Source organism: Corythoichthys intestinalis, chromosome 12 (assembly GCF_030265065.1).
Source record: "Corythoichthys intestinalis isolate RoL2023-P3 chromosome 12, ASM3026506v1, whole genome shotgun sequence".
In the NCBI taxonomy this organism is placed as follows: domain Eukaryota; kingdom Metazoa; phylum Chordata; class Actinopteri; order Syngnathiformes; family Syngnathidae; genus Corythoichthys; species Corythoichthys intestinalis.
The window spans coordinates 24,951,397-24,975,859 of NC_080406.1; the positions used below are offsets into that span (position 1 = coordinate 24,951,397).

The 24,463-nt window shown below is 39.6% G+C and overlaps 1 protein-coding gene across 3 annotated transcripts in view; it reads left to right on the top strand.

The window, feature by feature from the left end:
- Window positions 1-24,463, top strand: part of rapgef4a (Rap guanine nucleotide exchange factor 4a) — a 57,005-nt gene that overhangs the window by 5,593 nt on the left and 26,949 nt on the right. For 2 of the 3 annotated variants that reach the window (XM_057852440.1, XM_057852441.1), the window contains exon 1: window positions 18,131-18,290. The exons of the other annotated variant lie outside the window; for it this stretch is intronic. The gene's annotated coding sequence lies outside the window, so the exon portion shown is untranslated. Of the gene's footprint in view, window positions 1-18,130; window positions 18,291-24,463 lie in introns of those variants that run through there. 3 annotated transcript variants of the gene reach the window in all.

Sequence of the window (24,463 nt, forward strand, 5' to 3'; positions counted from 1 at the left end):
GACTATATTTTCTTGTTTTATTAATTTACCGAATTTACCGACATGGTCAAAATTACGTCGGTCATCGTTAAGAATTTCGGTGACGGTAAATTTTCGGTTTACCGCCCTGCTCTAATAGGTCACCTCCAAAAAGGTCGCATTCCACAGACGAGTCCTGAGTTCCACGGTCGTCCCATCGAGTCCATGCAGGGGGCACTTGAGCAACACACATTGCAAGTCTTTCTCACACGCTTCAAGACGAAAGACAGTGTTAAACCTCTAGCAAAAATCAACCATGTGAATCAAATTCATCCAGCAAAGTGCTCACCAAAATCTTATTTTTGTTTGACAGTAGGGAAGCCTTTCCTCTTGTTTTTTTCTGGGCAATCTCCCGCTTTGTCCTGAGTGCATAGCTCTCCTGAAAACGGATCGCTAATTATAAAATCTATCTTTGGCACAAAAATGTAATTCAACAGATTTTTGAAAAAGCTCCAGGAAGCCACTATGGCAGTGCTAAAGAGCCGCATGCGGCTCTAGAGCCGTGGGTTGCTGAGCCCTGTAATGTCGGGTGATTATATTTTGATTTTGCAAAAAGAGGACACAAATTACAGACATAAATTGTCCTTGTTTAGTCTTATATTCAAAGTTTGTATGGATTGATAGCATGCACGCACTATGCATACATGACGCACACACATACGGACAGTTTGCCCAGACTCTCGGTCGTAAAAGCATTTTTGAAATATTGCTCATTTGGAGCACAGAAAGAAAGCATAGCATTGTCAGGCTTATCCAGCCCCCCCCCCCCCCACACACACAAATTTTTTATATCCCCCATCCCAAGGGCGTAGGTATAGGGCCATAGTGCAGTTTGGAGTGTGACTGACTGAGATTGTGGACAGGTGTCTTTTATACCGATAATGAGTTTAAACTAGTGCCATTAATACAGGTAACGAGTGGAGCCTCGTTAAACCTCGTTAGAAGAAGTTAGACCTCCTTGACAGTCAGAAATCTTGCTTGTTTGTAGGTGACGAAATACTTATTTTCCACTCTAATTTGGAAATAAATTCTTTAAAAAATCAAACAATGTGATTTTCTGTTTTTTCCCCCCACATTCTGTCTCTCATGGATGAGGTTTACCCATGTTGACAATTACAGGCCTCTCTAATCTTTTCAAGTAGGAGAACTTGCACAATTGGTGGTTGACTAAATACTTATTTGCCCGACTGTATAAGATTATTAACTCATACAGTTCCTTTCCATTTGCGAAGAACAAGATATATTGACACATTTGCTCACAAAAGCTTGCATGCGCCCTTTTTGTTTACAATTTCATGATTTCTAGTTCATCACCTAGCAACGGTGGTTCTGAAAGTCCCATATATACAGTTTTTTTCCTGCTTGGGATAACACGGAATACCACAGCTAAGGCAATGGTCTCTATGGCAACCTCACACACTATGTTCAAAGACAAGGATTTGGAAAACAGACGTGACATATCTGATCAACTGCTGTCAAAGACTGATAAAACTTCTTTTCACTTATATGTTTGTGTGTTGAAATAGCTGAGGATTGCAAAAACTGCAGGTCATACTGTTGTCTGCAGACTTTCATGCTGGCATGCAGCATGACAGGAATGTGGCTTCCATGCTATTCAAGCTTTGGCCTAAAGTTCAGTCTAGATTCTATGAATGATAGATGAAAATAGTTTATGCTACTCAGTCGGGAAAAATGAATGACTAAACTCAACTAGCAGTAAAACTCAAGATTCACAGTGTGGCTACCAATACGCTTTAAAAACAAATGAGAAAACATGACTATTAGATATTTATTTGGCACTCAGAGAAATAAGGTAGGCTAAAGTACATAGTTTAATGCCCGGTTTGGATGCTTTAAGTGGGGGTTGAAGTCAAATGATCCTTTCAGACTGAATGCTGCACTCTATTGGCAGACAAGCACAGTGCATTTGATTTACAGGTTCCTGAAAAAAGAACAGCTGTAGGTTCCATAATAATAAAGTACCGCGTCATCCTGCAACAATTGGCAGATTATCATAAATATAGAATAGAATAGAATGGAATACAAAGCCTTTATTGTCATTGCATAGAGTACAATGAGATTTAAACTTCACCCTAACGTGAACCACATAAACAAAAGTACAATAAAACTAATATAAAACCAGAGGTACACAGATTGGTATTAATATGAATAAGTGACTAACAGCAAGTGGTGTGGTAGGTAATATACAAACCCTAATTTCATGGATGTTGGGATGTTTGAAAATGACTTGCAAATACATTTTCAACCTATATTCAATTGAATACCTTACAAAGACTCGGTATTTAATGTTTAAACTGATAAACGTAATAGTTTTTGTTGTTGTTGTGGGACTAGAAGTTTAAAATAGCTCTCAATTATCTTTGTATAATGTTGGCCCAAGCATTTAAAAGTGCTTATAGAGAGAAAGTATAACTGTACACATGCTTTAGAGAACTCAAGGAACATCTCAATTAATTAGACTACTATTGGAGTGTTGATATTCCCTAGCACCCCATCACTTTATTGAATGTGATTGATTGCACGCCATTTCTTTCTGTATGGTTATACAAAATATGAACTTGTTCTTCCAATTAATGGAGAACACTTTATTTCAATGAATGAGGATCAGTTCAAACAACTATTCGCGCTTGCACTCATACCTATTAAGAATTTGGAGTGTTCAATCTGCCTACTCTGCATGTTTTTGTGATGTGGGAGAAAACTAAAGTACCTGGAGAAAACCCACGCAGGCACAGGGAGAACATTCAAACTCGACACAGGAAAACTAGCAGCTAGGAGTGAATTCCCAGGTGATAACTAGTGACAATGCTTGTTGTCATTTAGATACATGTTGTGGTTGTAATGGTGGCCGAGAGGTGAAGGTGTTAGACTTGAAATCCCCGCACAGGTTCGAATCCTGTTTGTGACAATGTTACCTTTGGAAGAAATGTGCTCTCCTAAACTGTATTGAAGATTGACTGTTTAAATTCATTGGATGCTAAAATAATAAACCTGAAATGTTCCTTAGGTGAAACATGCAGCATTGCATCTTGGCATTTGGCTGAAGTCAAAGGTTGTCACAGTGGTTGGAGGTCAAAGCGTTTGAGTTGAATTCTAATGGTGTTCCCAGCACAGTTTCGAATAGCGTTGATGTTATCTTTGGAAGAGCTTAACATTGCTATATACAATCACTTAAGGTGCAACTTGCTGGTACTGTTTTGGACCTCATTTTGCCTTCAGAACTGCCTTAATTCTTTGTTGCGAGGATTTAACAAGTTACTAGAAACATTCCTCAGAGAGTTTGATAGCGAAAGGCAGTTGTTGCAGATTTGTCGGCTGCACATACACAATGTGAATCTTCTGTTCCACCACATCCCAAAGGTGCTGTCAATGGCTTGAGATATGGTAACTAAGGAGGCCATTTGAGTACAGTAAACTCCTATTCATGTGGAAGAAACCAGAAATGACCAGCAGGATAACCAGCTCAAAGATGGGTCCACTGTGGTCACAAAGGGATGGACATGATCTGCAGAAATAGTCATGTAGGATATGGCGTTACAACGATGCAACATTTGTACTAAGGGGCCCAAAGTGTGCCAAGAAAATGCCCCCCCGCATCATTACATCGTTACCACCAGCCTGAACCATTGATACAAGGTAGGATGGATCCATGTGTTTATGTTGTCGACTTAAAATTCTGACCCTACAATCTGAATACTGCAGCAGAAATTGAGACTCATCAAACTAAGCAATGTTTTTCCAATCTTCTATTTTCCAATGTTGGTGAGCTTGTACTGATTGAAGCCTCAGTTTCCTGTTCTTAGCTGACAGGAGGGTTGTCTCCTGCTGCTGTAGCTCATCTGCCTCAAGGTTCGACATGTTAGGCATTCAGAGATGCTCTTCTGCATACCTCGGTTGTTGTAACAACTGGTTATTTGAGTTGCTTTTGTCTCTCTATCAGTTTGAACCAGTCTGGCCATTCTCCTATGACCTCTGGCATCAACAAGGCATATTTGCTTACGGAACCGCCGCTCACTGGATGCTTTTTCTGTTTCAGACCATTCTCTGTAAACCCTAGGGATGGTTGTGTGTGAGAATCCCAGTGGATCAGCAGTTTCTCAGATCAGCTCATCTAGCTCATCAACAACTATGCCTGTTTAAAGTCACTTAAATACAGTAGCATTTCTTCCCTATTCTGATACTCACTCAGATTGTCTCGACAATGTCTTCATGCTAAACTGAGTTGCCACCATCTGATTTGTTGATAAGATATGAAGTGAAGTGTAAACAATGTTGAGATGATGAAGTAGAAAACAAATGGAAATAGTGAGAACTTTCCTCCCTTTTGCACCTCTTCTCCCCCTTTCCCCTTCCCCTCCCCTTCCCCCACACGGGTGGTCCATTTTGCCTTATTTTCAGACATTTTGTTATGTGTTTGGACTTGTTTAGATTTGTTCGGCCCTTAAGGCAGTCTCTTAAGACATTGCTGGTAGGTGCGGCCACCGTGACCATTCATGGTCAGGGGCCACTATCAGCAACCACTGTCAGTATGTTTCACCTGTGGAATATATTAACATGTATAATATTTTTTTAGCACTCCTAAACTTTCAGTCTTTTACAGCACATCATACGTCCCCATCCTTCATTGCACCACGGACCAGTGTAATGTGGGCTTTTTTTCCCCACTGACAGGCAATGTATGGCAGAAAATGACAGTAATTATAAAATAACACGACAGAGCTAAAAATGAATGTAGGGAAAAATGTCACTCACCATGCGCTGAATCAACCTTTTGTTAACAGCGGCCTCTCCTAAAACTTGACGGCAAATATCTGTGGTCGCAAGCATAATGAGGTTTCTTGGCTTTAGCAATACGGTTTGCCATGAGGTAGGATGCTTTCCATGCATTCGCTTTTGTTGCCTCATTTTCTAGCTTTTAACCACATATTATGCTGAAAGGACTTGATTGTAGGCTCCTCTTCTGGCTCAGCAGGTGGCCTTTTCCCCATAAAATAGCATCCAAAGATGTCGCCTCCTGCAGCACACAGCCAACAGCTGCTAAAGTTACTGTTTACGTTGACAGGCTCTGGGCTGCTATAGACCCTACTCACCAACTTCACAGAATGACGTGTCGCTGTATCCGGCCGCCATATTGTCCGTCTTTGTTTATCCGTATTCTCAATGGTTTCAATTTGTCGTGCAATTTATAGTGCAATTCATGGAAGCCCCGGTGCTTTCAGACGCTGTAAACTCATTGGATGCGTTGCATAAAAGGCGTTATGTGGAAAAGCTTCAGTCTATCCATTCGCCAGATCCATATTTGATGCCTAAATCGTTATTTTTCGACCCGCTGTCTTTGCCCTCTCTGCCTGACATCTGCTACCCTGATATCTACAACTATATTGTCCACACAAAATCAGCCTATTCTCACGAAATTTTGAAAAACTTTAAGAGCAGCACTCTAAGCAACATTACCCTGTGTGATTTCTAAAATGGCGACAATAAAAAAAAAAAAAAAAGTTGACTGCGATGGCTGACGCTTCAAGGATAGGTGGATATTGGACTATTTCGTCAATAAAACACGCAACAACTGTGTCTGCCTCATTTGCAAAGAGACAGTCGCTGTTTTCAAAGAGTTCGATGTGACGCAATATTACTAAACAAGACACGCTGACATGTACGACAACATTACAGGGAAGATACGCAGCGAGAAATTATAGCAACTTGAAGCTAGTTTATTTTTTCACAGCAGCAGTATTTCACAAGAGTCCGAGTGTCGAAAGAGAACGCCACGAAGACGAGACTGTTGAAATTATGAATTTAAAAAAATAATAAAGCAAATGTGACACACAGAAGGGCTTGCTAAAATTTGTTTAAATATATTGTTCCATGTAAATCAGCCAAGGTAGGCCCCCGCATTTTTACCTCACCAAATCTGGCCCCCTTTGCAAAAGGTTTGGACACAACTGTTTAACTGATGATCCGTAGACGAGGCCAGCTTCTTTCACTTGGTACCAGCTAATTATTATTCAAAATGTAATGGTGGTGGAAGAAATAAGCATCTTGAATTTGAAACTGTATGTTGTCGGCGATTAGCCTCGCAATGATCTTAATTGTGGTTGTCAGCCCAAAACCCTCTAAATATATATTAAATGCATCTTACCAGATATAAAATGACTACTACATAATCTGTGGTAATCGTTTGGAGCCCAGTTTTCTCGTCGAATTGCAGCAGTCCATCTCGCTCTCCTCTCCGGGTCTCTCGCAATATGGTAGAACTTCAAGTCTCTCCGTCTATCTTCTCTGTTATTGCAACCAACCGCCACACACGCCTTCACCATTTTGATTATTAATGTTAACGAGCAGAAAAACACGCCAAAATAGGAGGAATTTACGTAGCGGTAATGCGTCACCACGACGAGTAGAAGGACAATATGGCGCGGAGGCGTGGTTGTGACGTCATGTGAGTAGGGTCAATTGCAGCAAACCACTAGATGGCGACCTACACAAAGCTTTACTCGGATTAATCTAGAGTAGACAGGATTCATACATCAAGGCCACAGTCACAGGCCAGACTGCGGTCGTTAACAAATCATTAGGGCCCGAGCACTAGGCGTGCGAAGGCCCTATTGTTTTGCAAAGGATTTTTTTTTTTTTTTTTTTTTTTTTTTTCAGGGCAAATGAAAACGGCCAATTTGGAGGCCTGAACATGCACGAAAAGTCACCAAAATTTGCACATACGTGCGGAAAATTGTAAATTTCGATAATTTTGTAACGTTGAAAAAAAATGTAACAAAATGGCTCAGTGGCGCCCCCTTGAAATTTTAAAATTGGCCTATAACATTAGGGTCTGTCAGCGTAGAGCGATGAAATTTGGGGAGTCTATACCTTGTCCAAAACCGCTCCAAAAAAGCATTGGCACCCATATTCCAAACCCAACAGGAAATCGGTTATTTTGGATCGAATATGAAATTTTTATCGATTTACAGGGTGCACATTTGAGGCCTTTTCGCCGAGGGAGTTAGTTGGATCATCTTCAAAATTGGTAAGACTGTTCAGGAGACATATGAGATCTTAAGTTTTTAAAATGGTGCGTTTTCATTCACGGGTCTGACCTGGGCGTAGTGCCAAAGTCGGCCATTTTTTCGGCAAAATGACAAATTCAGTAAATGACTAATAGTTCCTTCACACAACGTTCAATCTTTTTCATATCTGGCATGTATGTGCGACATCTCACCCTTAACACGAGTGCATTGAAATATTACCCATTAGGCCTAGCGCCACCTAGTGAGAACAGGAAATGCCTTTTTTTACGAGACAGGTTCCTCCTCCAAGGAAAAAAAATCTGTTGACCTCAAACCTGCATCAGGGGAGCCTTAAGACCTTTGTTCAGGTGCCTGATGAAAAATATTGAGGTTTCGTTGAAGCGAAGGGGTCCAAACAGGAAAGTGAAAATGACAGTCAACAATTTGTCTCGCAAAAGACTTTGAACAGTCATAACTCGGCAGATATACAACATATCTGCGCCAAACTTCCCGTGCTTGTTGAGAGTCATACTCTGAAGGGTCTGGTAGGGGTCATTTGCATCAACTCTACAATGCCAACTAGTGGCGACAGAAAGGAGTTTTAAAAAAGGCCTTTCCTATTGGGTTTTTTCAACGTAGAGCAATGAAATGTGGGGAGTCCATACCTTATGCAAAACTGCTCCAAAAAGTCTCTTGCACCCATTTTCCAAATCCAACAGAAAATCGGTTATTTTGGATGGAATGTGAATTTTTTTATCCATTTGTAGTAAAGTATACATTTAGAGGCCTGAACATGCACGAAAACTCACCAAATTGTGCACATACATGCGGCTTTGCGTGGATTTCGATAATCTTGCGGCGTTACAAAAAAATGTAACAAAATGGCTCAGTGGCGCCCCCTTGAATTTTTCAAAAAGGCGTTTCCTATTAGGTTTTTTTAACGTAGAGTTATGAAATATGGGGAGTCGATACCTTGTGCAAAACTGCTCCAAAAAGTCTTTTGAACCCATATTCCAAACCCAACAGGAAATCGGGTATTTTGGATCAAATGTGAAATTTTTATCAATTAACAGGGTGCACATTTGAGACCTTGTCACAGAGGGAATTAGTTGGATCATCTTCAAAATTGGTTAGACTATTCAGGAGACATAGGAGATCTAAAATTTTCAAAATGGTGCGTTTTCATTCATGGGTCTGACCTGGGCGTGGTGCCAAAGTCAGCCATTTTTTCGGCAAAATGACAAATTCAGTAAATGACTAATAGCTCCTTGAAACAACGTTCAATCTTTTTCATATCTGGCATGTATGTGCGGGATCCCACCCTTAACAAGAGTGCATTGAAATATTACCCATTAGGCCTAGCGCCACCTAGTGGGAACAGGAAATGCCTTTTTTTACGAAACCGGCTCCTCCTCCAAGGAAAAAAAATCTATTCACCTCAAACCTGCAAGAGGGGAGCCTTAAGACATGTGTTCAGGTGCCTGATGAAAAATACTGAGGTTTGGGTGAAGCAGAAGGGTCCAACAGGAGAAGTAAAAATGACTGAACCCATTTCGTCTCACCAAAAGTTTTGAACAGTCATAACTTCTACAACACATCTGCGCCAAACATCTCGTGCTTGTTGAGTCATACTCTGAAGGGTCCTGTAGGGGTCATTTGCATCAACCCTACAGCGCCAACTAGTGGCAATAGAAAGTCACTAATTTTTTCTAATATATGTCCAGTTATTTTCAGGATGGTCATTGTAATTTCAAGACCTCTTGTAATACTTATTTCACGGCCCATGTCCACATGTCTCTGTCTGTTGCCGTGATGACCCTTTGTTCGCCATTAAAAGGAAATATTTTTTTTCAGAGACTCAGGCAGCTTATAGAGCCACAGAATTTGGCACACTTGGTCGAATTGGCCGAGTTAGAAGATTCATTTTGGTTTTGAATAAGGGCTTGGCTGCACAGCTCAGTAGCGCCTCCTTTTTTGTAGTACTTTTTCCAATAGGGGTTTTTATCTATTAGGTGTGTGAATTTAAAGAGGCGACTTTCGAGCATGTTAGGTTCTAAAGAGGTGATTAGACAGGACGATCTGCCACCACCCAGACCTGCACACTGTCCGAGTTGCGTAAGATTGCGAGGGCCCGTTCAGTCCTGCTTGCAGGCCTAGTTTATTATTTCTCTTCAGCCTAGTAGCAAATACACTCTCCTACAGTTTATTAGGCACACCTGCCCAAGTGCTCGTCAACGCAAATTTCTTATCAGCCAACGTAGGCATGTATGTAGACATGGTCGAGACAATCTGACAGAGTATCAGAATAGGGAAGAAAGCTAATTTAAGTGACTTAAATTGTGGCAGAGTTGCGAACATTCATTTTTTAAAAATGATATTTTATAAATGTTGATGTTATTTTTATTAGCTTTGCAAGAGATTTTATGTTTAAAATGGCCAGAATATGCTTTTTCAAGGTATTTTAGTTCTTCTTTTTTGCCTGCCTCTGCAAACAGACCGATTTATAATACGTCTAACTAGGTCAAATTTGAGTAATGTATAAAATTAAACTCTTTGCTTTGTTTAGCCATTGTCGAGTGGATGTGCGGCAAAGACAAAGTGGCTGGTACTTGCGTAGTAAAATTTAGTATGACATGACCACATGTTCATTGATTTCAAATCTACTCAGAGTGGTTGGACAAAATCGATTTGTATCAAATCACAAACCACATTAATGACAAACTTCAACCACACACACAATAATATTTTCAACCTATCTAATGTATGAAGCAGCGGCATGACAATTCGAATTCCAATTGAATGGTCAAACTGTGGCAAAATCACTGTAACTGTTATTCAGAAGCCTCTATGAACTTTCAATTTCTTAGGCTTATACCACTAGATGGAAGTAGTGAGCTTTTACACAAACAAACAAAACGTTTTGTGCCGGATTTCTGTGTGTGCATTATCATCAACCACAATTATATTATTTAAAGTTTATTTTTCTCTTCTAATATTTTCAGTATGGTGTCCAATTGACAATTTTATTATTTAAATTGTGAGAGATGCATATGTTGATTCTCTCTGATGCTGTTCTCTGTTGGTTACCTCTGTGAGACAGCCCATTTCCTCTGGGATAAGAGCACATTAGCTGTTAAATTACGGGCGAGTGTGTGTGTGTGGGTGTTTGTGGGTGTGTGTGTGTGTGTGTGTCAATGCGCTTGTCCCTGTCTCCCTAAATCCAGTTTCATGTGTGGCTGAGTCTCACCTGAAAGTAACAGGCAGCACAGCCCCCAACCAACTCTGCCTGTTTATTGTTGTGACATGCTGAAAACTGAGCATGCCAAAATGAATCTTGGCACATATTGAGCATCTGCTTTATTTTGAAGTTGTTACCATGCAAATTTTGGCAGCCAATAAGCTATACAGTTAGTTTGACATGCTGATTTGTGTTTGAAACAAAAGTGCTTTGTCCTAACGTTTGATTTGTATTTATTGTTATTTTAAATCTGTCTGCCCTTGGGTTCCACAGTGTCTGTGGCCAAAACCCGTGACAAACACTTCAAGCTTTATTTTGATTTTTCATGATTGAAGCGTTATCAAGTACATATCTGCATAATTTACTTGTTTACAGATCTTCATTTGGCTTTCAATGTGGGGAAGTTTTCCTGAATAATTTGTAGCACTTGTTTTTCATAACTCATGCCAGTTTACCGCAAAGCACAAAAGGTCTTTTTGTGTGTGATACTATCAAACTTCATATGATGTTTGTGCCAGTTCTGATGACAGACTCGCTCCCCAGGATAGCTTTTTGGCTGTAGTAGACATTTAGTTTACAAATGCTTTGTGGCAGTGTGGCATAATTTTGGTGAATAGGGATATGACAGAAGTGAAGTAAATATTACTATTTTTTCCACACTGCAGATGGATTTCATATCTAATGTAGCTTCACATTGTTTCCTCTCTGATAATTAAAAGCTACAACATGATGTACTGTACAAATTGGGGGGGAAAAATGAGAGCTCTATTCTCTTAGAGTGGAAGTTCAGGATTTTCTACATTAGGCTTAATCTTGCTGATCTAGTTTTTTTTTTTTTTTTTTTTTCAGGGCTCTAGAGGGGCTAAGCTAACGCAAGTCAATAGTCCCCTCCTAGCATGCCAATAAAAAGCGATATTAACAGATCTAACATAGTCAAATAAATTCAAAATAAAGCTCAATGTTCAAAAATCCAATGCAGCCAAAACAATGTAGTACTAAACATATTAAAAAAAAAAAAAAATCCGCGCTGAAAAGACCAATGTGATATCCCTCCGCCCTGCTTGCCCAGGCAGCCTGTTCTCTGCAAAGCAGCTGAATTACTAATGTTGCGATTCATACTGCAGTTATTGACATGCAATGGTACGTTTTAATAACTTTATCCTGAAAACATAGGCAACACTATGGATTGCATGCATCCTCCGTGATTCACCTGTGTGCATATGTTGTTTTATTGGCATGCTAGGAGGGGACTATTGACTTGTGTTAGCTTAGCCACTCCGGAGCGCTGAAAACAATAAAAAACTGACAAACTGCACGGATTTTTAAAAAAATCAACTCCACTGACTAATTAACCCCCCCAATTCGAAGATTAAGCCTGATGTCAAACATTCCGAACTTCCCCTTTAATATCTAAAGTTGTTAGTAATATATTGCATAATCTTAATCAATTTCAAATACTTTATAAATAGAATCCAAAGATCAGAATTGTTTTGTTTTTTTTTTAAACCTGTCCTGTTCAGCTGTTTGACACCGAGAATGGAAGTCTAAGTGCCCGGATTCTGAACAGTTTTAATGTTTCACATTGAGAGTCTGACATACTCCCATTGTGATCATTCAAAATACCTTTTTATTATGACAAAGCAGCAAACAGGAAGGGATTATGGGGGGACAGAAGAAAAGAAATACAAGAGAAGAAGGAAAAGAAACACATACACAAACAACAACTAGAAATACATTGAACATCTAAACTAGTTACTAATATGCTGGTGCTATCGTCAGCGAGATGTATTTCCGGTTTACACCATGTGGGGGCCTATTGGCCAGTGAAAGAGGAGAATGGGGGTGGGGGTGTCTATAAGCTAAGTGATTGAAAGGGGTAGAGTGTACACAAATCAGTTCTGTGATCTAAAACCCAGTAATCGTGTGAATCTCTTATGAGTGTAAGCCCGTTGGCGACCAACCCTACGCCGCCGCATCGCCAATCCCGGCACCGGGACCCCCAACCAGAGCATGCCCTACCACATCCAGCAGCACGCAGGCCCCACCGGGCGCGCGACAGCCACGCAGACGGGCGGAGAAGCCACGCGGGCGCCAACCCAGGGCCACGGCCCCACGGCCCAAAGATCAGAATTAATGGAATAAATGGGAATCGATCAATATAATAGGTGTAAATATATTTTAGCATAATCCTGATGAACTCAATCACTGCCATTGACGGCGATAGATATCCACTCCATTTTGATTTAGGAGGGCCTGGCAGCGATCGTTCGCACAATGGCAGCGAATGAACCAGATGTCAAATACAGTGATCCCTTGCTACTTTGCTGTTCAAACTTGCGCCCTCAGTCCATCACAGATTTTTTTCAATTAAAAAAAAAAAAAAAAAAATACAGGTGAGCTGTCTCGAGCAGATCGCGTACTCTCACTCTTCCTCGCGCTCCCTGCTCTTTGTTCGTCAGGCGTGTGCTGGAGTTGCTTATTAAAGTTAATGATGATTGACAGATGTTTGGGTTTAAGGTTGCCAGAGACACAAACTTCAAAGCGCTGCATGCATCAATCATCATTTAACTTGTTAAACAGTTGCTGTGGCAACTTATTGCGTGTAAGTGAGCAGGCTGAGTGGATTTGAGTTGACTCACTCAATGAAGCATTTAATAAAGCCAAGCATTTTTCTACTTCTTTTTTCTTGTTTAAAAATAATTCGGTGGAACAGTAACATGGTTAAAATTGAACTCACTTAACTAATAATTATTACATTTGAAGTGCTTAAAAACATTCATTAAAATAAATAAATATATATATATATATATATATATATATTTAATTTAATAATATAATTTAATTATACAGTACTTTTGGAAAAAATGAAAAACAAGTCTTATACAGTATGTATCTCTTTCCAATGCTAAATCTGAATACATACATTGAACACAAGTGGTGTCAACAATAATCGATGCGGCGATGCATCCCGATGCGGGGCATGGACGATTCGATTCGATGTGGGCAACAAGCCGAATCGATTCAGCGCATTTTAAAATATATAAGTACTTTCAAAAATCTTCCCTGCACATTTCTGGTGATGCAACAGATTTGGTTTCCCCATTTGTTTTATTATTCTCATGTTTCATTTTTTACACACCGCATAACTCTGGTCAAGTTTCCCACCAACCTCGTAGAAGCCAAAATGTCTCCAGATGTCTGCTTTCAATGTCTTAGGTGCATCAATAATCTTTCTCGCTCCCTCTTTCTCCGCTTCAGCCATTGTTATGTTATGTCCTATCTCTTAGAGGTTAGATCTTGTGCCCGAACCCGATTACCATTTAAGCATTCATGTTAAGCATTCACGTTCGGGTCGGGTCGGGCCGCCGCGCCTGACTAATAAATTATAAAAAAAAATAAAATAAATGAATGGGATAAAACCGAGAGCAGGCTCGCTGTATTGTGCATTTGCTTGTGCACGCACATGAACGCTGTGGCCCGCATGTTTTATATTAAACTTTCCCAGCGTTATTTCGTTGTGTAAATGCTTTTATAATGATCATAAAAATATGTAGACCATTTAAACATTAAGAAAACTTGCGTTTTTTTCTGCCAACTGAGAATTCATTACGAAAGACACATTTATTTATGCACACAAAGGCAACACAAATGTGATCCTTTTGAATCTTCTCCTCTGTGTGTCTGCAAAACCCAAGGTTTTTTTAAAAAAAAAATTTATATTAAACTTTCCCAGCATTATTTCGTTATGTAAATGCTTTCATAATTATCATAAAAATATGTAGACTATTTAAACATTAAGAAAACTTGCATTTTTTCTGCCAACTCGAAGAAATGAAAATAAATTGCTGCTGCTGCGGGGTTTTTTTTCGCGTCACCCCAACAACAACAACAACAACAAAAATAGCGGGCCGTGTCGGGTCGGGATGGATTTTTTTAGGCCCGATCTAACCTCTATTGCACATATATAGTGGGTTAGGCCTACATTTTACTTTTGTTCTACATTGCAATTTAGTTGATGTTTGGTTTGCAACCGAACTGATCCCTGGATTGATATTGCGATAAAGATGCTGCTGCACTACAATATTTTCTTTGTAGTTTTCTTTAATATTTACTTGAATATTTTATTGATGGGTCGTTGTGACTAAAATACAGTGACTTATAACTGATTTTGCACAGGAGTTCAGTTGTTGCACTGTGTGAAAGGCTGCTACTGTGTGTAAAAAAAAAAAGAGAAAGCCCTGGTCTCATTCAAAGCACTAATTAAATGCTGTGATCAGTTTTTTTTTTAATACATATATCTGAAAGTATTTTCATTTGACTTCAACCAGGAGTGACACAAGAGCCAATAAATAGTTGTTTAATGTCTCCAATAAATAGTTGTTTAATGTCTGACCGCTTGTGTTGCCTCATAATTCACGAAAAATATGCTTTGCTTTAGAATTTTAATGCATCCCAGGCTTTAATGCATCGCGATGCATTGCCGAATCGAACCGAATCGAATCGTGACCCTCTGAATCGAAGAGAATCGAATCGTGGCCCTGCGAATCGAATCGAATCGTGAGGGCAGTGCCAATGCACACCTCTATTGAACACACACACACACACACACAATAAATAAATAAATAAATAAATATATAAATACTTTTTTGGGGGGGAGGAGGTAGTAACATTTCTTTCTTGGTGTTGTGAGCCATTGTTTGGGTCACAAGGATGTTTTCAATATAACGCTACTCTGTTGGATCATCTGTAATGCCACAAACAACTGCATTGCACTGGTTTGTATTTTATCTGTTCTGCATGTAGGCATGCATCCAAACTTATGTTTGAATTTGTTACATATATGACTGTTTTTACCACTGTGGGTAAGGTTTTCACCCACGTTAGTTTAGACAGTAGTGTGGTTCTGTCCACTGCGATTGGGAATGATTGATCACATGACCTTTTATCCAGCAGTACTGAAAGGAGCTGAGCACTTTGTGCATCAGTTCGCTTCTCACTTTGTTTCTTCCTGCTTCTTGGTTAAAGAAATTAAAACAGGACTGTTTGGATTTTAGGAACCTCTTGGTCGGTCGAAGAAAGATTTGATATGTTGCTTTAAATGTCACGTTATACTTGGAATTCCACATGATTTAAGTGTGTCAGATTACAGCTGTACATGTTGCTTGTGTGTTTATGCTTCGGGCGTGACAGAAAATGTGGGTGGAGGATATTGTGTTATGTGTAACTGCCATTGGTCTGCCAGCAGCCAGCAGGAAAAGCTGATGAGCAGGAAATGACAGGGACACAGTGTGCCCTCTAATATCTAAGGATTAAGTGGGTGGAAGGCTTTTGTGGGCATAAGAATGGGGTCACATCCCAGGCCACACTCCTTCCGGGTTCATGGCAAGAGAATGACGATTATATCTGCATTTCATTTCCTACACACTGAGTTGTTACATCATCAAACGACCCAAAATCTAAACTATAAGATAAGGAAATTACTATCATTACCTTCAAATAATGCAAGTAGATCACAGAAAGATTGGTTGAACACCACACCACACCCACAACAAAACTGTTTTGTCTGAAAATCCGCCCTAAATGGAGGCTTTTATTTTGGGAGGTTTTGACAGTGTGCTCAGTTGAACCAATCTCTACGTTTTGCCACACTGTTGTTCAACACTGTAAAGCAGTCTTGTTTTGAATGTGTGCCAATGAATAAATTGAATTGAATATGATACCTGCTCATCAAATGACCCTAAATTCCTACTTACCTCGCATGTAGTCACTAATTGGGACTATTTCTAGATTTTGCAAGTTCATCTTTTTATGCATAATTGTAATATATGTCTCACCTCTTTGAATTGAATGTGTATGTTTATTTTTGTAGTTGTAGTTTAGAACGGTGTAGCACTGCATTGTATCATAAATGGGGATATTTCCAATATTTTCCTTTCTTCCTACACTGCTATGAGCGTGCAAACTCACTTACTGACAAGTCAACATTGCAGTTGTACTGGCTGTTCACAGGGTGAAGGCAATCCTCTATGACCAATATCTCTTCTGATCTTTATAACAAAACACACAGACGCACGTACACATCGCTAACTACTACAGCCTATACTCAGCAAATACTAAACATATACTTGTAGATTAGTTGGTCTTGTGTGTAAATTTTAAACTTGACCACCTCCCAGCATATTGGCAACTACCAAAATTTTCTCTTGCTGTCATGTGCTGTCACAGAAGCCCCTTTCACATACACCAAAACACAGTTAAAATCCCGGGATTTAAACAGGCTGCCCTTGTATGTGAAAGCAAGCGTTAAATTCCCTGGTCACAGCACGATGGCTGATGACGTAAATATCATGGTGGGCCGATCATCATTTCCTCTTACTTCCTAGTAAGACGAAAAACAGTAAGCAAACATCGCAATTATCAATCTAGAAAGATGGAAATAGCTAAATTAAACTTAAAAACATAACGAAATTAAATTGCTACTGGATCGTAGAGCCGTCTTTGGAAATGTGTTTTATTTTGTTGCCAATGTTAGGGTCTGCAACTGCGGAAACAAGGTTGTACCTCAAAGCAGAAAACAATGGAGGGTTGCGTTCAAGGGTTTACCAAATACGAACAAAAATATACGTGATCGCGGAATAACGGTAATAACACAATGGGTCCATGACAGTATGTCGATGGGGATCAATAATAATAAACTAATCGGTAGGCAGAGAGCCGATAAGACAACAAAACAAATACACTTAAATACCAGCACAATGTAGGGGATTTAAAAACAAGGGCAGCAGAGGTGTCGAATGGCGCCCAGCAAGTTAATATCTCAGCACCCTTCTTTTGGATTGCCTGGGCTTGAATACAGGCTTGATGAGCTTGAAGTGGCTTCAGTTACAACATCAGGAAGGCTCCCACAACCGGCTCTGTAACAAAACACGATTTGACCAACATTGTGACAGCCGATGCCAACCAAAAATGACGTAATGTCCGGGTTATAAAATCGCCCCAGCAGCCCTCTCCGCACAGAGAGCGCTAGTGGGAAACACGGGACAAGTCTGTGAAAGTGTCCAACCCGCATTATTCCCGTGATATCTCTACATGCGTGAAAGCAATGACGCGAGTAGGTCCCGCGTCACCCTACACAGGAATTTACCGGGATGTATTTGTGAAAGGGGCTAAACTGGGCTGTTTTCAAATCTATAATCATGCATCACTGCCATCAACTGGCAGTTGTGCCTCATCTTGATAAATCACAGTCTCATGCTCCCACATTACTTTAAATTATCACTTCCTTAAGATATGATAGGTTTCAATAAAAATCAATACAGTAAAAGTAGTTTAATTTATTGAGATGTACTTTATGTTCTTTGGAACTTGAGTTTACAGGTAAATGGTATCTCTTTACTAACGATAATATATGCCTTGGTCCCAAAAACAAAAAACAAAAACAAAAAACAAATCCACTGGTACCACTTATGTGGGAAAACTATGTACTGTAGTTTACACAGTACACACTAAATTTTCCATAGTTTCCCAAGAGTACGGAGGCGCTGTCGCTGTCCTTAATGGTCATATTTGTGTATTTGTATTCCTGTTCAGTACTTTCTTGGATGCAGTTTCCTGAATTTTGTCTTTCTTAAATTGCGTGCAATCATTGCCTTTACCAGTTTACTGGCAAAAACGTCTCAAACTGCCTCGGAAAAGCAAGGATCCCTTCTATTTAAACCAGCATGATCGAACCCAGAGGGTGAGAGAAAGAGGGAGAGTGAGGGAGAGAGAGAAAGAGCGAGAGAGAATGTGTTAAGTAATCACCTAGCAACCGCCGCTCAGAAGGCGTATGCTCAGCTGTACTTGGAGAATGACATAGCCACCTCACTTTGCTCTCTTAGTGACCGAGGAGCTGATCCTTTTGGTCCATGTTGGATGTCACCTGTAATCCATGACTGCTTTGTGTCTTGGATTAAGAGGGCGTGTAGGATTTTTCAGTCAATAACAATACAAAGACAGGCACTTGCAAGGTAAGAAACTTTTTAAGTACTTCAGACTTTTTGAAGTGTAAAAAATGATATTACAAAGTAATATGCATGTTTTTTTTTTGTTTTTTTTTTTGCTGACTTGACCTTATCAATGTTGAACATTAATTATTCTAAGCCTATTGTTGGAACACAAATTTGCACAATGTGAGATTATTACAAATCAAGTAGTGCATTCATCCGCGGTGAATCTCACAATGCTGCAATGTGTTCAAGCATGAAAACAGGGGAAGCCTGAAGTCAATGGAACAATGCATTGAGTTTGCAAGTATCAGCTTCTCTTGGCGATCCCAGTTACATTTAGACACTGTTCACATAGCATAGTCAAATTAGTGTGTTTTGCAAAAAAAGCAAATAAGTGCCACCTGAGCACTGTCCTGTTATGCCAACTCTGGTTGCAGTTTAGTAGAAAACGGCATCATGGATTTTGGCAAAATAATACAACAAATACCGATGTTGGCAAAGTTAAATTTCTACATGCACTAGTTCAAATTGCGGTTCACAAAGTTCATGATTCAAACTTTTGAACTAAAGTTCAATGTTCAAAAAAAGGAACATTTGTAGTTCTGTTCTTTCTTCTCCCCAATAATTGCTTCAAGCTATAGTTGCCAGAGTTGATATAGAACCACAGGCAGCAATTATTTTATCCACTTTAACACTGAAATTGTGTTAGAGTCTTCTTCATGTTCAGTTTTAGTCCTGACCTATTTGTAAAACTCGCTTCAATGTTAGTACTGGGCCAGTGTTCTATCAGATTTTGCATCGCGTCAGAAATGCGGTTCAGCGTATACATGTAATGTGACAAACGGCCATGAATGCAGCGATTCCAAAGTAAACACAAAAAACTTTCTATAAATAAAGGAATTATGTACTCACATTTGGCCGTGGGCGCACACAAGGGAAAGTTCTCTGTCACCGTGTCTTCCCCGGGCTGTTAAGCATTTATTTACGCCGTATACATGTTGCAGAAGTATGTTTATGATGCAACTTGTTTGCATATTATCCAAAGATGCTAAATAATGAATGTAAAAGAATGCCATAAAAGCTTCGGGAGCAAAGGCTGCCATATATGCTAAATCAACACAGCCGTGACAGCCTCAAGCAGCTTGAGTTGCCAGGTTGGATAGATTTCAACTATTAAGGTTTTTTTTTTTTTTTTTTTAAATAGTGTTTTTAACCTATGGCTTTATCTGTCACATACGCCTGCGAATGCAGCGATTCCAAAGTAAACACCAATAACTTTCTATAAAGAAAAGCAATATGTACTTATGTTTGGTCATGGACATACACGGAGGATTCGAAGAAAGTTCTCACACGGATCGTACCATGTGGCTGTGCTCAACTCGACTGCAGACCGCTCTCTCACCGTTAACGTCTTCCCCATGCCGTTACCATTTATTTATGCAGTATTCATGTTGCACATGTATATTTTTGGTGTAACTTGTTCATTCATCACTTTTGGATAATATTAAGAGTCCAACTGAATATAAAGAATGCTTATTCACTGCCATAAAAGCTTTGGGAGCAAAATCTGACAGAACACTGGGTTACGAGAGATGTCTTATAGTGTGCGCTAGCCTGTCATCAATATTTAAATTAAGACAGATGGCAGTTTGTTACGTCTTTGGAAGCACTTATACATTTTCAATGGAAGGATGCCTTAGTCTCACTTTTCCCCATAGCGTTACCCTGAAGCACTGAACTGTAAGAAGAAAACAGTTCTTCCCACTTTATAACTTATCAATCCATCTCACTTTCCTCTGCCAGAATACTTAACTATTGACGGTAACGTAGAAATGATCACAAAATGACATTCTACTGTTAGATGGTTGCTGTCAAAATTGGTCTTTAGGGACGTTACTGCATTGGATGACGCAAAAGTCATTATTAAGAACAGGAGCTTGTAATCCTCCTTCAAATGGACAACAATCATCACCCAGGTGGAAAGGTTTGAATCCCTAGGCACGGGAGCTTATTAGCTAAGTGAATTAAGTTCATTTGTTCAGAATGCATTGTTCAATTTCAGTGCGCTTCCCTGATCCTAAATCTCTTAATTGTCAACAAAGCCAAACTGGCTTGTTGAAGGTAGTATGGCAGCTTCGTTTCATTCTAAGGGCAAGTATTGATCACGTTATGGCGTATAGAAACCTTAGCAATAGATATTTAGATTTTATCATTTAATTCTGCGGGAATCAAGGAAATGCTTTTAAAATGTGCATTAACCCTTTAATGCACAAATTATTTTTTTCTTTTTTAATCCTGTCATTGAACTAATTGGCTTTCGTTGGCGGTGCTAGATGTCAAATACATTCTGATTGGGAGGGGCCGATTCGCCCCGTCAATGGCGCTGAAACATGAGGATTCACAGGAATTGAACTAGGGCTGCAGCTATCGATTATTTTAGTAGTCGATTAATTGATGAACCAGTTAGTTCGAATAATCGAATCATCGGATAAGGAACATGAAAAATTACAATACCTAAACTGAGCCTCAAACAGTATAAAAAATAAATAAATGAGGATCTACGTACAACAAAAGAACAATTGGCTAACGTACATAGCAAAAGTCCGCTAGCTTAAATGCTATAAAATGCTAACATTTTTTTCCCAATGCTTTTAACAAATGGTTCTGACTCCTTTTCCCACAAAAAACGGCTGAATATACATATAAGCTAAATTACGAATGCATTAAAAAAACATTAGCCCAGACAAAAACTTAGTTTACGTTGATCTTAACAGGGGGCAGTTGGATTCAGCCATGTGAAATGAGGCAGACCAGAGGGCAATGTATCCATCCTAATCAATAAACTAAATGTAAACACTATCAAAATAAACCATTACCATTACTTAAATTAAACGAATACTTGAAGTAACAAAATTTAATTTGAACATTTTTTTTTCTAATCGAATACTCGCGTTAATCGATTAATCGTTGCAGCACTAAATTGAACTGAATTCGACATCTATTGCCGTCAATTGCACGAAATGAGTTAAATATAGTACAGTGGTACCTCGACGTACGATCACTTCGACACAGATCTTTTCGACATCCGACGTAGAATTTTACTCGCCATTTGCTTCTACATCCGACGACATGCTCGAAATAAGACAATTTATGACAGCGCCGCTGTTTCTTTGTTTTCCCGCAAGACGGACGCACGGCGGATTTTCTTGTGAGAGAAATCAACATGGGTTCCAAGAATGTTAGTGCAGGTGGTGGTAAAAGGAAAACTGTGAGGCTTACCATTGAAATGAAGATGGAAATGAAAAATATGAGCGTGGTGCGCGCGTCTGTGAACTGGCTCAACAATACGGCCGTAGAATGTGTACAATCTCAACGGTCCTCCTCCGACCTTTGTTCGCCAGTCTTTGTAAGTAAAGGTGACAATTATTGTTGTAACATTGCCAAAAGACCGCCAGCTTTGTCAGGTTTTTAATAATTTATTTTAGAACTTGTGCAACACAACATGCCTACTGTCCCTGCAGCTGAACAAAGTGAAAGTAAAAAAAAGTCTATCCCTCACTATGTCAAGTAAGGCAGGCGGTGCGTTCAGGTACACCACGCAAAACACATCCGCCACATTAGAACCCGATTCGTTACATTATTACAGGTATTATTATTAAAATTACTATTATTATATTATTATTCTAACTTTTATTCCTGATTTATTGGTTTTGCTCTGTATAATTGGTATTTGCAATACTACCAGTAGCATTTATTAAGGATTTAGTGTAGGTTTTCAGGCTGTGGAACGAATTAATGGCATTATAATGTATTCTTATGGGAAAACCCTGTCCGACATACGAGCATTTCTGCTTGCAAAAAAGGGTCCTGGAACAAATTAACTTGGTATGTAGAGGTACAGCTATACTATGAAAAAAGCAACAACTTTAGAGGGTTGCTGTGGGCTGTAAATAGTGAGTATTTTGGTTTTTCTTCATTTTATTTTCATTATTTTTTTTAACATAGTTTCAATGTGTAATTATATTTATACTTGTTAGGAAACAGGCAGGCAGGTGGTGTGTGGACCCAAATGCAGGGAAAGGAGACGAGGCAGTTTGATGTGCAAAAATGATTTAATTACGGCAAGCAAAAAATCAAAGTACCAACAAATAATGATGAGATCCCAAAAAACACAGCAGCAAACAAAACTCTTACTAACAAAAGGCTGGGTATCAAAACTTCCTGAGGGGAACATGAGGGCTTGGAGAAAACTGACGAGAACAGGTTCGGACGTGCACATGGACATTGACAATGACGCAACTAATGCCCCTTTCCCACTGAAACTAGTGGGTCAGCGCACGCCGATGCAACCCACTAGCAACTGGCATTTGGCACCTTTCCCATTGACACAAAAAAAAAAAGCCGTGCTTTTTTTTTTTTTCACCCGTCTAACCCCTCACCCCTCCTCAGCCGTGCGTAAGGTTACGTGACGTCACCACGCTGAGATGCGCGACCGAATTCATTCAGTTCAAGGAAGTAAACAATGCAGAGCAACATGGCAGTAAAGGATCAATACTCTGCTTGTGCTGAGGCAACGTAGACGACGTGAATTTTGGTTTGAAATTGAAAGGAGTCGTGTAAGTCACAGAAGGGGGAGAAGAGCCTTCGTTTCATCTGTTATGGCTATTGCTAACGCTGCTACACCGACTGTTCGCGGTATGTGGATCCGGCGACTGGCACGTTGTTATGACACATCACGTAAGAGCCTACGTCACCACGTAGACTAGGGTTTTGACTGTTGACCCGGGGTTTTGTTTTCACACTGCATTGCCTCAGGGCCGAGGTGATTTTAACCCGGGTCGCTTGGCGGGTTGATTGACACGGGTCGAGGCGGGTCGCTGCACCTTTCCCGCTGCCACCAAAAGCCGATTGTTAGTGGGTTGACACGGGTTTTTTGGCCAGTGGGAAAGGGGTATAAGAGTGAAAAAAAACTAGGAGCTGATATACACACACAGACAAGGGGAAACGACACAACGAGGAACAGGTGAGCACAGGAGGATGCAGATTGGAGGATACACTAGGAGCAGGCACAACAAGTGAAATCAATGGGCAATCACAGGGACAAGTCACACTAGGAGAAAACCAAACCAAAACCTAACAATTCTGACAAAAAAAAAAAAATATTTATATATATATATATATATATATATATATATATATATATATATATATATATATATATATATATATATATATATATATATATATATATATATATATATATATAGTAGCGTTTGCTAAGCGGAAGTTTGGCCGCGAAAACAACACACGAGCCTTTTTCCTCTTTTTCCTTTATTAACTTCCCGCCACCTCACCAATGCAAAAACAACAACAACTATATACACTGACGCAATCTAGTCCACCAATCGGAGCGTCGCACTGGTACACCAGCACACCAATGACAGCCCCGCGTTGGTGCATAAATTAACCCATTGATGACAGCCCCGGCGACGCTACAATATATACAGTATATAAAATAGTCACTTGCTAAAAAAGGTTAAAGCTCTTAAGTGTCAACTTGTACAAATACTTTTGACTTTTTAAGCACCATAATGCATGTAATTTACGTATTGTAGCTCAATGTCAGCCATTTAAATCATGTAAAGTGTAATTTTTACCATTTGTCTGTTCCTACAATTGGGCAAACAAGCTTGACAATTACTGAATGATTCATTTCAGGTTTATTTCCATATGAATAAGTTTTATTATTGATGGGATGTCAAATAGGATAGTGACTTTTCAGGCCAAAGTTCTCTTTTCAGGTTACAAATGTTGGTAATGTATTTTTAGGTTTTAGCCATGTAGCTCATGGTACCTTAAATACTGTATTTGAATGGCTCATTAGCTGTTGTTGGATTCACTGAGGTCACTTCACAAGCGTGCACGGGTTCAGCGCGATGCTCATTACATAACTTCTGTGATGACTGCAGGGAACAATGATGTATAAGACTCAGTGCAGTTGTACCGTCATGCTCTGATGACTCGGTGGCTCTCTGCATCGTGAATGCCATTAAAGGGCTACGCGCTCACTGAGAGATGCCTGATCTAACAGTTGCGTAATAAAATGAAAGGAGGACTTGAAAGTGAGTTTCCATACTGATATTCTCCTAAATAATATTACAAATGGTAATAATATCACTGTTGGGTCAAAAATA